The sequence below is a fragment of the Lynx rufus genome, unplaced genomic scaffold (assembly GCF_022079265.1).
Source record: "Lynx rufus isolate CCGP_SWC_20201006 ecotype Redwood Valley unplaced genomic scaffold, mLynRuf1.p SCAF_5, whole genome shotgun sequence".
In the NCBI taxonomy this organism is placed as follows: Eukaryota; Metazoa; Chordata; class Mammalia; order Carnivora; family Felidae; genus Lynx; species Lynx rufus.
In genome coordinates, this window is record NW_025814867.1 from 114,205,544 (window position 1) to 114,220,822 (window position 15,279).

General features: G+C 39.5%; 1 pseudogene; it reads right to left on the reverse strand.

Annotated features, from left to right (window-relative positions):
* The window catches only part of LOC124527256 (L-gulonolactone oxidase-like), a 35,653-nt pseudogene extending 20,793 nt beyond the window's left edge, over positions 1-14,860 (reverse strand).
* Positions 14,861-15,279: the final 419 nt, after the last annotated feature.

Consider the following 15,279-nt stretch of genomic DNA (forward strand, 5'->3'; position numbering starts at 1 on the left):
TACAGATGTGTAACTATGTTTAACTATTATGTATATATGTAATATATATTATAATATATAGTTATAATATATATTACATATATATATTCAGAATAAACTAATACTAAAAAGTTTTCATTTATCTGAAATTCATATTTAACTGGATGTCTTGCATTTATTTGACAACACTATTCCTCCCATTCTCCCACCCAAAACCACATTTATTTGACCTTACCTTTTAATATTCTCTTCTTTGATCACTTTGCTACTTTACTGTAGCCACAATGGCTATGATGGCATTATTTGTAATCTGTGGATTTTATTGGATCATATAATTCAATATCAAGCAGGACTCTCAGAAAAATTCAGAATATTAGGGTTGGGACAACTTGATTTAGATTTTAGGAAAGTCCACATGAAGAGATATATTTAGTCTCACGCAAAGCAGTATTTCTAACATCACTAGGAGAGCACTTTCTACTTAAGGACTGTAATCACCAAATGGCTGCAAGCCCAAAACTCTGGAGTTGAGTAGGTTTGGACCAGTTTGTCTCTGCCCCCAAACAAGGTATATGGAAGCAAGATAATGGAGACAATAGATAGAAGAATTTGTGATTTCGGCAGGGGAAGAACAACCTCCTATTCCTATCCCAAATATTGTACTTTCTCTTAAATTTTTCAATAATGGTTAAAATTACTATAGGAGAGATTATCAGAACACTGAAATTTGTTAGTAGTAGATTCAAAGACAATATGTCAACATGAGCACTAGCTTTGGTTTGGGTATCATGGGATGCGATTGATAAATCGGTACCAAATTTTGAAGTAAATATATTACTCAGCTTAATCTAAAATTTTGTGATGTAACAGATTATTTTTTCACATTTCAGTGGCATACAAAAGTACAATTGCTTACCTTGAAATGAGACCAACTTCAAAAGGCTAATTTATGCATAGAATATGTACCAAATTGAATCTGAAACTTAAAATTGTATCCCACTTAGTTTCATTCATTTCCTTATCTACTTTCTACACTTCATTGCTAGTTTTCTCTGAAAGTGTTCTTGATAAATCACTTACACCTGAAACATTGACTCATTGTCTGCTCTGGAGAAGCAAATCCAATAAGCACCAGTTGAATTCTTTTAGAAGGAATGACCATTCCACCTTTGATTTGAGCTATATCTCTAGATGAATTTATTGGACTTTCATAGTATTTATATTAAACTGAATCTTTTATTAGAATTGGAAAATGTTTTCATTTTCCAACCTGCTAAGTTCTAGACTTTCTGAGATTTCTTTTTTTTTTTTATATGAAGTTTATTGACAAATTGGTTTCCATACAACACCCAGTGCTCATCCCAAAAGGTGCCCTCCTCAATACCCATCACCCACCCGCCCCTCCCTCCCACCCCCCATCAACCCTCAGTTTGTTCTCAGTTTTTAACAGTCTCTTATGCTTTGGCTCTCTCTATATTCTCTCTCAATTTTGTTTGCAAGCTGGACATTTTTCCACAGAGCTTGCTCCTTTTTTTTCCCCTTTAATTTTATCAAATGCAGCTGTAGGGGCTAGCTTTCAACATGCTTCCTGGTAATCCTCTTTCCTAAAGCCACAGATAATTAGGTATATTTATTATTTTCCAATTTGTTGTAGGTGATAGTTGTTACAAATGGTTGGCCATTATTTAACACAAATTTCTGGTTTTCCAGTTTAAGGGTTTTTTTATCCTTTAATTTTATTTTTTTAATTTTTAATTTTTAATTTTTATTTTTTAGTGCATATAGTGCAGTAGTGCATTACTGCATATAGTGCAGTAATGATTTCCGCAGTGGAATTCACTGATTCATCCCCTACATATAACACACAGTGCTCATGCCAACAAGTGTCTTCCTCCATTCTCCTTGCCCACTTAGCCATCCCCCCCACCCACAACCCCTCCAGCAACCCTCAGTTTGTTCTCTATATTTAAGTCTTTTGTGTTTTGTCCCGCCTCCCTGTTTTTATATTATTTTTGCTTTCCTTCCATATGTTCATCGTTTTCTATCTTGTATTTCACATATGAGTGAAGTCATATGATATTTGTCTTTCTCTGACTAATTTTACTTACCATAATACCCTCTATTTCCACCCATGTTATTGCAAATGGCAAGATTTCATTCTTTTTGATTGCCAAGTAATACTCCATTGTGCGTGTGTGTGTGTGTGTGTGTGTGTGTGTGTGTGTGTCTTCTTTATCCATTCATCTATAGATGGACACGTGGGGTCTTCCCATACTTCGACTATTGTCGATAGTGCTGCTATAAACATTGGCGTGCATGTGTCCCTTCAAAACACCACACCTGTATCCTCTGGATAAATACCTAGTAGTGCAGTTGCTGAGTTGTAGGGTAGTTCTATTTTTAATTTTTTGAGGAACCTCCACACTTTTCCAGAGTGGCTGCACCAGTTTGAATTCCCACCAGCAGTGTAAAAGAGTTCCCCTTTCTCCACAACCTTGCCAACATTTGTTCTTGCCTGAGTTGTTAATTTTAGCCATTCTGACTGGTGTGAGGTGGTCTCATTGTGGATTTTATTTGTACTTCCCTGGTGATGAGTGTTGTTGAGCATATTTTCATGTGTTTGCTAGCCATCTGGATGTCTTCTTTGGAAAATTGTCTATTCATATCCTTTGTCTGTTTCTAAGTGGATAATTTGTTTTTTGTGTGTGGTGAGTTTGATAATTCTTTATAGATTTTGGATACTAACCCTTTATCTTGCTGGCACAGTTGGACAGGGCTTGGTGTAAAGGCTCTGTACTCCACAAGGTGGTGTCCCTTAGCTTACTGGAGTGGATTGGTGTGGTGTGTGTATGCGCCTGTGTGGGAGAGGTGAAAAGGGAATCACCTAGCTTCCCAATCTTTAGCATCAGAACTCTCCTTAACAGGCAATCAAGTACCCCTCCTTTAAAAAAAATTGTTTTTAATGTTTTTATTTATTTTTGAGAGCAAGAGAGACAGAGCATGAGTGGGGGAGGGTCAGAGAGAGAGGGAGACACAGAATCTGAAGCAGTCTCCAGGGTCTGAGCTGTCAGCCTAGAGCCTGATGTGGGGCTCAAACTCATAGACCATGAGATCATGACCTCAGCGGAAGTTCGATGCTTAACCGACTGAGCCACCAAGGTGCCCCAAACACTCCTTCTTTGTCTCCAGTTTCCATCCATTCTCCGCTTCTACACTGTCCACCACCAAGCCATCAGCCTGCCAAGCAGCACCTCCCTCCCGAATTTTATCACAGATGGGGCTGTTTCCAAACCCCTCACTTCTAAGGCCCTCGTGGCTTGAACCTGCTCTGACCCTCTGGGGGAGGGTCTCCCCGAGCAAAGGACAGTGCCAGCCCCTCCCCCCTCCTGGAATGCTCATGCAGCCATGTCGTTGCAGAGGCCCAGAGTCTGTGACTGGTGCCAGCCCTCCGATGCAAAAATTTGCATAATCATGTAGCAGAAGTGGTTCGGGGACTGTGGTAAATCCCAACACACATCTGGCACTAGGCCTCTCTGTACCCTAGCATCTTTGATCCAACACAGCTAACCTGGCTGTAATCGGGTCTGCTGAGACCTTTACCTACCTTCCTTCATCCTCTACCAAATTTCCTCCCAGCAGAAAATGCCTCTTCCCATGTCTGTATTATTTTTTTTATCATGATAAGTGTGGGGCGCCTGGGTGGCGCAGTCGGTTAAGCGTCCGACTTCAGCCAGGTCACGATCTCGCGGTCCGTGAGTTCGAGCCCCGCGTCAGGCTCTGGGCTGATGGCTCAGAGCCTGGAGCCTGTTTCTGATTCTGTGTCTCCCTCTCTCTCTGCTCCTCCCCCGTTCATGCTCTGTCTCTCTCTGTCCCAAAAATAAATAAAAACGTTGAAAAAAAAAATTTAAAATGATAAGTGTACTCTTTAATCCTCATCCCTATTTCATACATTCTCCCCAACAATCTCCCACTGCCCCCGTTGCATCAGGGGATATAGCTAGAAAAATGGTGCTACAGCCCATGTCAGAGAGATTACTGCCTGATCTTTCTTAAAGGATTTTTATGGTTTCAGGTGTCATATTTTGAATTTGTTTTCAGGTGTCTTTTGAATTTGTTTCTGTGTGTGGTGTAAGGAAGTGGTCTAGTTTCATTCTTTTGCATGTTGCTGTCCAGTTTTCCCAACACCATTTTGTGAAGAGACTTTCTTTTTCCCATTGTATATTCATTCCTTCTTTGTCAAAGAGTAATTGTCATATGATTGTGGGTTTATTTCTGGGTTTTCTGTTCTATTCCATTGATTTATGTATCTATTTTTATGCCAGTACCATACTGTTTAAAAAAATTTTTTTAATGTTTTATTTATTTTTTAGAGAGACAGAGACAGAGCATGAGCAGGGGAGGGGCAGAGAGAGAGGGAGTCACAGAATTGAAGCAGGCTCCAGGCCCCAAGCTGTCAGCACAGAGCCCGATGTGGGGCTCGATCTCACGAACCATGAGATCATGACTTGAGCCGAAATTGGATGCTCAACTGACAGCCACCCAGGCGCCCCAGTACCATACTGTTTTAATTACTACCACTTTGTAATATAACTTGATATCTGGAATTATGATATCACCAATTTTATATTTATATTTTATTTTATTATTTTATTTTATTTTGTTTTATTTTATTTTATTTCATTTTTAAAGAGGGGGAGAGAGAGAATCCCACAATGGGCAGAGAGAGAGAGAGAGAGAGAGAAGAGAAGAGAAGAGAAGAGAAGAGAAGAGAAGAGAGAGAAGTGGGGCTCACCCAAAGCGTGGCTCATGTTCAACTGACACAGGGCTCAAGCTCACCCAATGTAGAACTTGAACTCACAAAACATGAAGTAATGAACAGAACCAAAGTCAGATGCTTAACTGACTGAGCCACCCATGTTCCCCCTGCTTTTTTAAAGTAGTTTTATAATCTAATTTATGAATGCCACTGGATATAGGAAAATAGCACAACCTCACATAATGAAACACAGAGGCTTTTCTGAATTATAGACTGTAGACACAGACAGAATTTATAATTTTAATTTTCAAATATTAGCCATGAGTCAACAATAACCACAAATTACAAAACTCATTTGTTCATATCAAAGAACTATTCTTGTCCAAGGGGTACAAATTATTTTTTTTTCCACAGTGGTTACAAATTCTTGATTTAAGCTCAAAACAGCCAATATACAAACAGAAAATACTAACAGATTAGATTCTTTGTCATCTGTCACCCAACAGACATGATCTTTATAATCCATTAGTCTGTTTATAGAGTTCAGCAAGTGATGAGAGATTAAAACTACACTCCCAATTTCAAAAAAAACAACCATATTATTTGTTATATCTCATCCCACCTACATAGATGTCTATAAAACATTGTTTTTTTTGTTTTTTTTTTAGCTTCAATTTTTATTTTAATTCCAGTTAACACAGTGTAATATTAGTTTCAGATGTAGATTTTAGTGATTCATTACTTAATATAGAACACCTAGTGTTCATCACAACCAGTGCTCTTAATACCCATCACCTATTTAATCCAGGATCCTTACCAATTTGGATGCCTTTTATTTCTTTATGTTGTATAATAGCTTAGAGTAGGACTTCCTGTGCCATGTTGAATAAAATTGGTGAGAGTGGACATCCTTGTCTTGTTCCTAACCTTAGTGGAAAAGCTCTCAACTTTTCACCATTGAGTATGATATTGGCTGTGGGTTTTTCATAAAAGGCCTTTATTAGGCTAAGGTATATTCTTTCTAGACCTGTTTTGTAGAGGGTTTTTATCATGAATAGAAGTTATATTTTGTCAAATGCTTTTTCTGAGTCTCTTGAAATGATGACATAGTTTTTATCCTTTCTCTTACTGTTTTGACATATAACATTGATTGTGAATATTAAACCACCCTTCCATCCAGGAAATAAATCCCACTTGATCATGTATAAGCCTATACAAAGAGAGACAGAGAGAGAGAGAGAGAAAGAGAGAGAGAGAGAGAGAGGACCCAAATCAACAAAATCACTAATAAAAGAAGAGAAATAATAACCAACACTATAGAAACACAGATAATTGTAACAGAATATTATAAAAACCTATATGCCAACCAACTGGACAACTTAGAAGAAATGGACAAGTTCCCAAAAGCATATAACCTACCAAAACTAAAGCAGAAAGACAGAAAATTTGAAGAGACCAATGACCAGCAATGAAATGAATCAGTAATCAAAGAACTCCCCCAAAACAAAAGTCCAGGACCAGACAGCTTGACAGGTAAATTCTATGAAACACTTAAAGAGGAGTTAATGCCTATTATTCTCAAACTATTCCAAAAAAATAGAACTGGAAGGAAAACTTCCAAATGCATTCTGTGAAGCAATATCACCCTGATACCAGAACCAGATACCAAAGAGAGTTACAGACCTCTCTCATGAGTACATGAATCTCATGAATCTCTCCTAGATTACATTTTCTGACCCCCACAGACAATGTTGTATATTGAACATTTTTAGTGTGACTGTACCCCACTTCTGGGTACTAATTTTGGCACTGCCATCTATATTCTCAATAATCTTTTGTGAGAAAACTCTTCCACACTCAGTAGCATATAATGGAAAAACCTGTGTTCCTCACTCATGTCTCTGTGGTTTGGCTTAGGTAAGGCAGACAGATATAAGCTACACTCAGCTAGGTTGTCTCCAAGTCACATACTTCTGTCTTGATTATTCTTCTGTGACCAGTGGACTTTCTAAGGTATGATCTCCTGATGGTGGTAGAAGCACCAGAAACAAATTCAAATAGGCACATTACAATCCTCTGTTTGAATCACGTCTATTAACATATGATTGGCTAATCAAGTCCTAAATCTGGACCGAATTAGTGAGGCATGAATATATATATGCTGCGTTATGTGGGAGGGGCTATAAAGTAATGTGACCTGTAAAGTGCGCAGATAAAGGAAGGAGTAAAGAAAGGGAGAAAATAATTTCATCTTACCATAGTAGTCTACATTGCTAAAATATCTTCAAGCAAGAGTGATACAAGCCAGATGATGATTTCCATTCCTTGGATTAAAGCACTCTTTCAATAAGAGTATTGTTAAATTGATCCAGTTCCCAGAAAGCATTTGTGTCTGTGCCTATACCAGCCATGGATATGGAGGACAGTGAACAAGAGCAGTTCTTCCAGAAAGCAAAACTAGAAGCTACCAGACTGACCAAAAAAACCTTACTAAACTGCCAGAGTAGAGTCCTTGTATTATTGTCTAGTTATAATATGTGCCATAGTCAATGGAGTCTATATATTCTACACAATTCTTCTCATTTCCAAAGTTGAGCTATTAGTCTTTTAATTATTACGATGAGATAATGCAAATGTCATAGAAAGATAAACCTTCATTTAACCATTTATCACTAGGCCATAAAGAGGCTTATGAAGAGGGCCTGAAAAAAATAATGGAATATGCTTGGGGAGTCTGGCATAGGTATTAAAATTTTGGGGTTGGGTTGTCTCCTTTTGGAGAGAAAATGGATTGGTTTTATAATAGCTCAGGCATTTCAAAGTTTTCTTTTAATGTTTTATTAATTTTTGAGACAGAAAGAGAGCATGAGCAGGGAGGGGCAGAGAGAGAAGGAGACACAGAATCCGAAGCAGGGTTCAGGCTCTGAGCTGTCAGCACAGTGCCCGACGTGGGCTCGAACTCACAAACCGCGAGATCATGACCTGAACTGAAGTCAGACGCTTAACCGACTGAGCCACCCAGGCCCCTCAATAGCTCCAGCATTTCAAAAGGCTAATATATCTTCCTGTAAATTCTGTATGTCTTGATACCTTCATAAACCTTCATAAACTTAAGAGCTATGATTACATGTTGGGTAGACCCAGCATTCGACTCTTCTCTAATAAATCAGTTAAGTAATTGGGTACAATTAATCCCACCCTCAAATTCAGAGTTGGGTCCTTATTGTTCTAAGTCAGTTAGGTTAATACCACCTATCTTTCCACCATGCTAAACTCAGAGTAGGCATTATCACAGAGAATTTAAGGTGGATTTCAGATCAAATTTTGTCTGAAACCTGACCTACACCTTGTCTTTTTAGTTAACAAAGCCAGTAAACATCCTTTATCCTTAAGGCACGCTTTGTTCCTTCAAAGCATCTAAAAATGAACGAGGGGTGCCTGGGTGGCTTAGTCGGTTGAACACCCAACTTTGGCTCAGGTCATGACATCACAGTTTGTGAGTTGGAGTCCCCCCATCAGCTTTGTGCTGACAGCTCAGATTCAGATTCTGTCTCCCTCTCTCTGCCCCTCCCCCACTCACACTCTATCGCTCTAAAAAATAAATAAACATTGAAAAAAATTTTAAATGAATGAAAATGGCTAAGTACTTATGTTTTTATGAATTATAGAATAAAATCTTCTCTACTTGTGAATTCAATAGTTTAGGGCAATGTAGAAATGTATCAAGAACAGGAAAAATTAATCTGTACTGGAAAGTCACACAAAAGATAGTAAGAAAGTCCAGCTGTATGTTTTAAGATCGTGAATTGGCTGAAATCTTAAATGGAAAGCTTATTGCACAGATATGGTCATTTGCGTCCTGTGAGGTGTAGCCTGTGAGTGATGTTAGTATTTACAATGAGATATTTATATGAAATGAGGAAATGAATAGTAAATCAGTCAGCACAGCAGGTGACCAGGAATTGAGAGACATAAGTAAATCAGGGAAGGTTTGGAGAGATCTCATATCTCCATCATACATAAGCCAGACTCCCTACTGGGTCACAAAATCAGGGCCAAGTGGCAGCTGGCTACAGACATACATTGTTACATTGTTGAGTATAATTTCTTATTACAAAATGCTGTGTAGTCTGTGTGGGGCAACGAAGAAACAGTCTTTTTGCTATTATTTGATGTGATACTAGTTATTCAGTCGTTGAAGCAGCATATTATTTCCCCAACTAGCTGGTAGGATTCACGATTAGCCGGTAGGATTCAAGTCTTAACAGAGTCAACCCTTTCAATGTATATAATGTACTATACGTTCTCTGGAAGACATTTCTGCTTCAAATTTACTACTGATAATATGTTTGTCTAGTTCACAAATCATTAGCATAGAAATCAAATGTAGTCCTTATAGCTTATATATTATCCTTATATATATAGCAAATTAGATAATTAAATACAGAATGTATTTATTTTCATAGTTTATATATTGTCAGGTTTTTACATTGTATTAGATTTTTCTAGTTATTGAATGACTTGCATGAAGAGAAACATGAGATGATTTAAGTAAATTAACTATAACCACGGATCTTTTTAAGTTAAGTAATTTGGACATATCAGGAGCTGTGGCTATATTGTGGTATAAACCTTCTTAGGTTTGCCAATTTTTCAATCCTGACACGTAATCTATGGGCATACGTTACTCCAGGGACCAATCAGTGCTTTGTTACTTAATTGCAGTGCTAAATTTGATGTCGGATTGCTTTTGTGCTACAGGATCCTGTTCTCTGCCTTTAAGTGATCTTCTGTCATGCCAGAGTTCACAGGGAGCAGACTCATGAGATTACTAATTTTTCAGTGTGAAGGAAAATATCTTCTTAATAGACATGTTGTTATATCTAAATAAGATTATTCTAAAAAAATCTGTGTTTCTCTACCATTAGAAAAAGCTTTGTTGGATTTCTGACATAACTATTAATTATTAACACAAATAATAATTATTATATAGTGACCTAGATTCAAAATTGCAGGCCTCAGGTTTCATATATGTAAAAATGTGGCAACGTTTTTAGGAAAAATACCTAATTTTGGTCAATTCCAGGCAAACTTGGTCATTTTATATTTATACTATGTCAGTTCTTTAGTTCCTATAACCAGATTAGCTTTTAAGATTTATTGGGCTAAGAGAGCTTTATGTCATTATGTTGGTTAAGAGTTTAATTATTAGCTATGCTTACAAATCCAGTTAGCATGAATTTGGATGCCTCTGTTCTCAACTAGCCCTGAATATATTGCCCAAATGGGCTACTCTTTGTTCATGTTCTTTTCATAATTGTAAGATCCTTGCAGTCTGTAGGCACTTGACTCCTTTCAACTTACATCCGTTAATTTCTTCAGAAATCAGAATATTGGACTGCTCTTTAAAACCACTCTGTGCTCCTAAGATGTTCACTAGGATAGCCTCTCCCTGCTCCTGTTTCAGCATCCCAAACAGGCTTGTACATAAGAAGATTTATTTTAGTACCCCTGTGATGGCCTGGTGACTGTAGTTAAACTGCTGCCTCCTAAGGTTCTAGATGGGAAGAAGGCACTGGTTCCCTTCAGTCTCAGGTACCCAAAGACTTTAACAGACCTCTCGCATTTTGCTTGCCTTTTAATTTCTTTTCCTATCGAGTCTCAACATGAGCCTTTACATTCTTACAAGTGAGAAACACTTGTATGATAAGCTTTCTTCCAAACCTTTCTGTCTCATATCTTAGCCCTGGCTTTTAGTAATTAATTCATGCTAAGTTACAATAATTTAATGCCTTTGCTTTAGCCAATTGTATCAAATCCTTTTTAGGACAAAAGGGGCGCCTGGGTGGCGCAGTCGGTTAAGCGTCCGACTTCAGCCAGGTCACGATCTCGCGGTCCGTGAGTTCGAGCCCCGCGTCAGGCTCTGGGCGGATGGCTCGGAGCCTGGAGCCTGTTTCCGATTCTGTGTCTCCCTCTCTCTCTGCCCCTCCCCCGTTCATGCTCTGTCTCTCTCTGTCCCAAAAATAAATAAAAAAAAAAGTTGAAAAAAAAAATTTAAAAATCCTTTTTAGGACAACAGATATTACAGCCTGAATGAGGGAGGTATCTATGAGCAGACAGGGGATTGTTAGAGATGAAGCAATAAATACCTCACACAAAGACCTTGTCTGGAGTATGTTCTGTGTGCATCAGGCTAAGCATTTTGTAATCCTTGTCTCAGCCTTCACAATCATACTCTGCATGTTGAAGGTGGTCTCTGAGAGGACATGACCTCTGGTTGTCCTGCAAGCTGGACCCCGACAATCAGAGGCTCCTCCACCCCCTCCTTTTCCTTGGAATGTACATTCAGCCCATTATTCCCACACTATAAGGCACTTTGACAATGCACCCTTGAGAGAGAAATTTGTGCTTGAGAATATCTAGACTGTTGTAACTGAAACTTGTTAAGGTCTCTGTATAAACTCTTAAGATTTTGGTGGGTGGAGACAGAGATCTACTCATCTTGCAGCCACCTATGATAAGCCTTACATGTAAATTTGCTTGGTTATGAAAACTGCCAGCTACCAATCTGGAGTGGTCTACCTCTTTCTTTAGTACCTCCTAGTCCTCTGTTTACAGGTGCCAGTTTTGGATTTCATGTGGGGAACTCCCAACAATTGGCAAGCCAGCCACAAGACCAAGGAAATGGGTCTTGGGAAAGAGGTGTCCATTAAGGAAATCTCAGGTTGGCCATCAAGCTCTAAGTAAGGAAGGGTATCCTGTATGTTAGATGCTTATGGATTACTGTGTGAGTAAACACTAGCTGGTTTGATGAACTTGTTTGAGGACTGCATACAGTGCACTGGGGCAAAGAAGGGGAATGAGTGGCTGCTGGGGTTGGCTGGTTTCTACTGTGGCAGCTTGGGTGGTCACTGATGCCCCACTAGAGGCTGAAGCTTACCTAAGAAAAGCTGAGGTTAGAGAAGAATGTGTGGCTGCTCACTTCTTTGCTATCTTCTGGTCTGGCAGACAAAGTGGAAGAGCAGGATGACAAGTTGGAGATTTTAACATGCCATTTTGCAAAGCTAGGAAGGCACAAGCTGCCTTGGATTAAGATCTGAGTGCCTGATTACCAGGGAAAGTAGTGAAGAAGACAGTGATGGTGATGACAATGAAAAGGACAAAGCACCTCAAGCTGTCTGACCCCTAATGCAAAGGAAAACAAAAGCCAGTTACAACCCAGCTCCCCCTAGGCTGAATTAGGTCAGCCCCTAATTCAGGACATGTTCATGATGAGAAAATATAGGCCCACTGAGTTTATTGATGTAGCTGCCCCTTCAGTAGATATAGCAGATTGAGTACACAGGAAGAGTGACCATTGTAGAGCTTAGATGGAGTGGCATATTGTCAAGGATGCTGGATTTCCCTGGGAAAACAGGGACTTGGTTAATTCAGTAATAGCATGTCTTGTGTACTCTAAATAATGCCCAAGGCAATTGCCAAAGGAGTCTGGAGCCATCCCCTGGAGTTCCCAACCTGCAAAGGATTGGCAAATTGATTACATTGTTCCCCTTCCTCCAAGAGAGAATTCTAAATATGCCTTGGTTGTGTGCACACTGTGGCTGGTCTAACCCAAGCTTTCCCCTATCTCCACATTAACCAGGCTGCCACTATTTGGGGATTAGAAAAGTTGAATACCACGTCCAGATACCCTCATTGAATAGACAATGCCAGGGATCACATCTATAAGGTCATTATATGCAAAGACTGGGAAAAAGAACATGTCATTGAATGGATGCTCCATCTCCCCTATAACCTGCAAGCAACAGGTTGGTAGAAAAGAAGATAAAATACTAAAACAGGAGGTTAAATTACAAACAGGTAAAACTACCTTGACCAGTTTGGACTAAAGTACTATCTCAGTCTTTAATACATTTGAATGATCAACCAGTAAGACTATTGCACCATATGCCAGACTGGGGACTCTGCCAAAAGTCCCAATCCCATGAAGGTATAGAAGTCATGAGAGATGGCCATTGCTCTGATTCTCACCAGTATGAATGTGCTATGCTGCTGAGAATACCAAGCTGCATCATGCCTGGGAAAGGTGTAATTTACTGGAATTTGGATTGGGACATCCTGAAATGGGTGAGGTACTTTGCACCCCTGAGTGAAGAGGAACTACTACTCAGTTTGCACTGGATCTTGCTGTCCTGCAAGCTGGATCTGTTGAAAAACTCTATATTTGAAATAGAACACACACCATTGAAAGAGGAGACAGGGGGGGTCCTGGTTTGACATATCCTTCCCCCAGTCTTTCTCCTGTTGCTGGTCAGTGCTGCCTCCCCCGGCCAACATGTATGGTATGTGCAACCAGGTCAAATTCCTAAACCTGCAGCCACATGTAAAGGATCAGGCTGCAAGTGTAATTCTTATAGAGGAGGAAGACTTTCCTGTATAATTTCCTACCAAATATATGTCTTTTCAGATATTTGGACTTTTTAGATTTTCTGCTGCTCCTATAATATCTAGTCACAGGATGAGCATCTGATGGAACTGTCTTTGTATAGTGAACCCCATTATACACCTGTCAAAGGAATCAATATGGACAACAGTCCTTCTCTGGCTCACCAGGATTTCCATGATGAGTATCACTATTCCAGGGAGGGAACTGAAAGACACTAAAGATACATTAAGGAAAAACAAGCTAGGACTGGTACTCTTAATTCATCTGATATTACCAATACTGATCCAGAAACCTGGCCTATAGCATATACACTGTCAATAACACTGGTATTCTTTTTCTATCAAATTACATAGGTAGCTTGTCAAAATGTTAACTGGAGCGGTCCTAAAACAGCACCATTAGAACCATGGGAGTCTACACCCAGATTTGATATTGGTTCATGTGGCTTATTTTAGGCTCTAGACTTTAGAGAACCTAGGCAATCCTATGTTGGGAATAGAAAAATCACTCTAAACAGAACCAGCTCAACCAGTTCTAAACAGAACTGGGAATATGGGATGGATATCACTGGAACACTGTAGTCATTCCTTCGTATGAAAGGATAGCATCTCATTTGGCACTTCCTGGTGCCCCTACCCAGACATTTATTGGGCAGCCCCTGATGGAATCCAGTGTTTTGTGGCATGAATCTTTGGCCATGGCTTCCATCTGGGTGGTGTGCCACTGCACCCTGGATGTTTTCTGTGCACAGGCAAGAATCTTTCCCATAGTAACCACAATTGCCAACCTCCCTCTCCTTAAGGCCAGATAAGCACATTCTGTTTTCCACCAGTATGATCATTTGGCCACCTTCTTTGTTAATCCATTGGCTTGGAGGATGTTACAGCACACATACAAGCCCTTACTGCATTCACCCATCAAGCCCTAAATGATAGCTGGCAAAATCTGTCTTTACTAAACCCTGAAGTATCTCTAATGAGAAAATCTGTGGTCTTGGACATTATTACTGCCTCACAAGTGTGCCGTTTTCTGAAGAAAATGTTGCGTGCTCATACCTGATGAATCTACTAATGTATCATCGTTATTAAAACATGTAAGGACACAAGTGAATACCCTAAGTGATCTGATTCCGAGCGTAGGGGACTTAGTAAATCAGTGGTTCAGATCATGGGGCTTTTGGTGGCGAAATTTGTTAGTTGTATTGAGAATCGTTAACCTGTTTTTTTTTGTTTTGTTTTGTTTTGTTTTGTTTTGTTTTGTTTTGTTTGTATGTGCTTATATTGTGGCTCTGCCATTGGCCTCTGCTGCAACCAGAAAGCAGCCAAATAAGTCACCTCCATGGTGATAAAATACTTTGATGACTGCTCAGGGCACATTGCTGAAGAGGGGGAGCATGTAAGATTGCAAGGAGTAGTCTCCAGGGTGCAGCATTGGAGGAAGTTATTGAGAGGATGCGACTTCTAGTTGACCCGTGAGCTCCATCTGGCTATTGGGGGCTTCTCCCCCCACACCCTGTCTTAGGATCCTACCTTCTCCTGACTGTTCGCACAATGGGAGCCATCTTCAAGGTTGCAGCCTTGAGAGAATAATGTGTTGTTGAGATCATCTGTGTGGTATATGTGACAGAACCCAGTTAAGAATTTTAAGATTCTGGCAGAAGCGAGCAGAGATCCACTCATCTTGCGGCTGCCCAAGAGGAGCCTTGTATTTAAACTGCTGCCTACTAGTCTGGAGTGGCTTGCTTCTTCCATCTCTCCTTGTTCTCTGTGTATGGGAGGCAGTTTCAGATTTTACCCAGGAACCAACAAAGAATTGGATAGTTTTACAAATGACAAAAATTCTCTTTCTCACAAGTGCGGGAAAAAAAATCACCTTAAATACTTCCTATCGAATTTTCATTAACTATAATGTACAGGCAACAAAAAACCCCAGTTACCTTCTAATTGTGTGTTATTTCTTGTGTGTAGTTCCTGTCTAAACTGTTTGAGTTGCAGTGTGGTATCTCTGGCAGCAGTTGTTGAGATCGAGTTTGGATTCAAGATGTATGTTAAAGACGGAAACCTATGAGAGCAAAGCACAGGAGTCAGGCTCGGTTTTG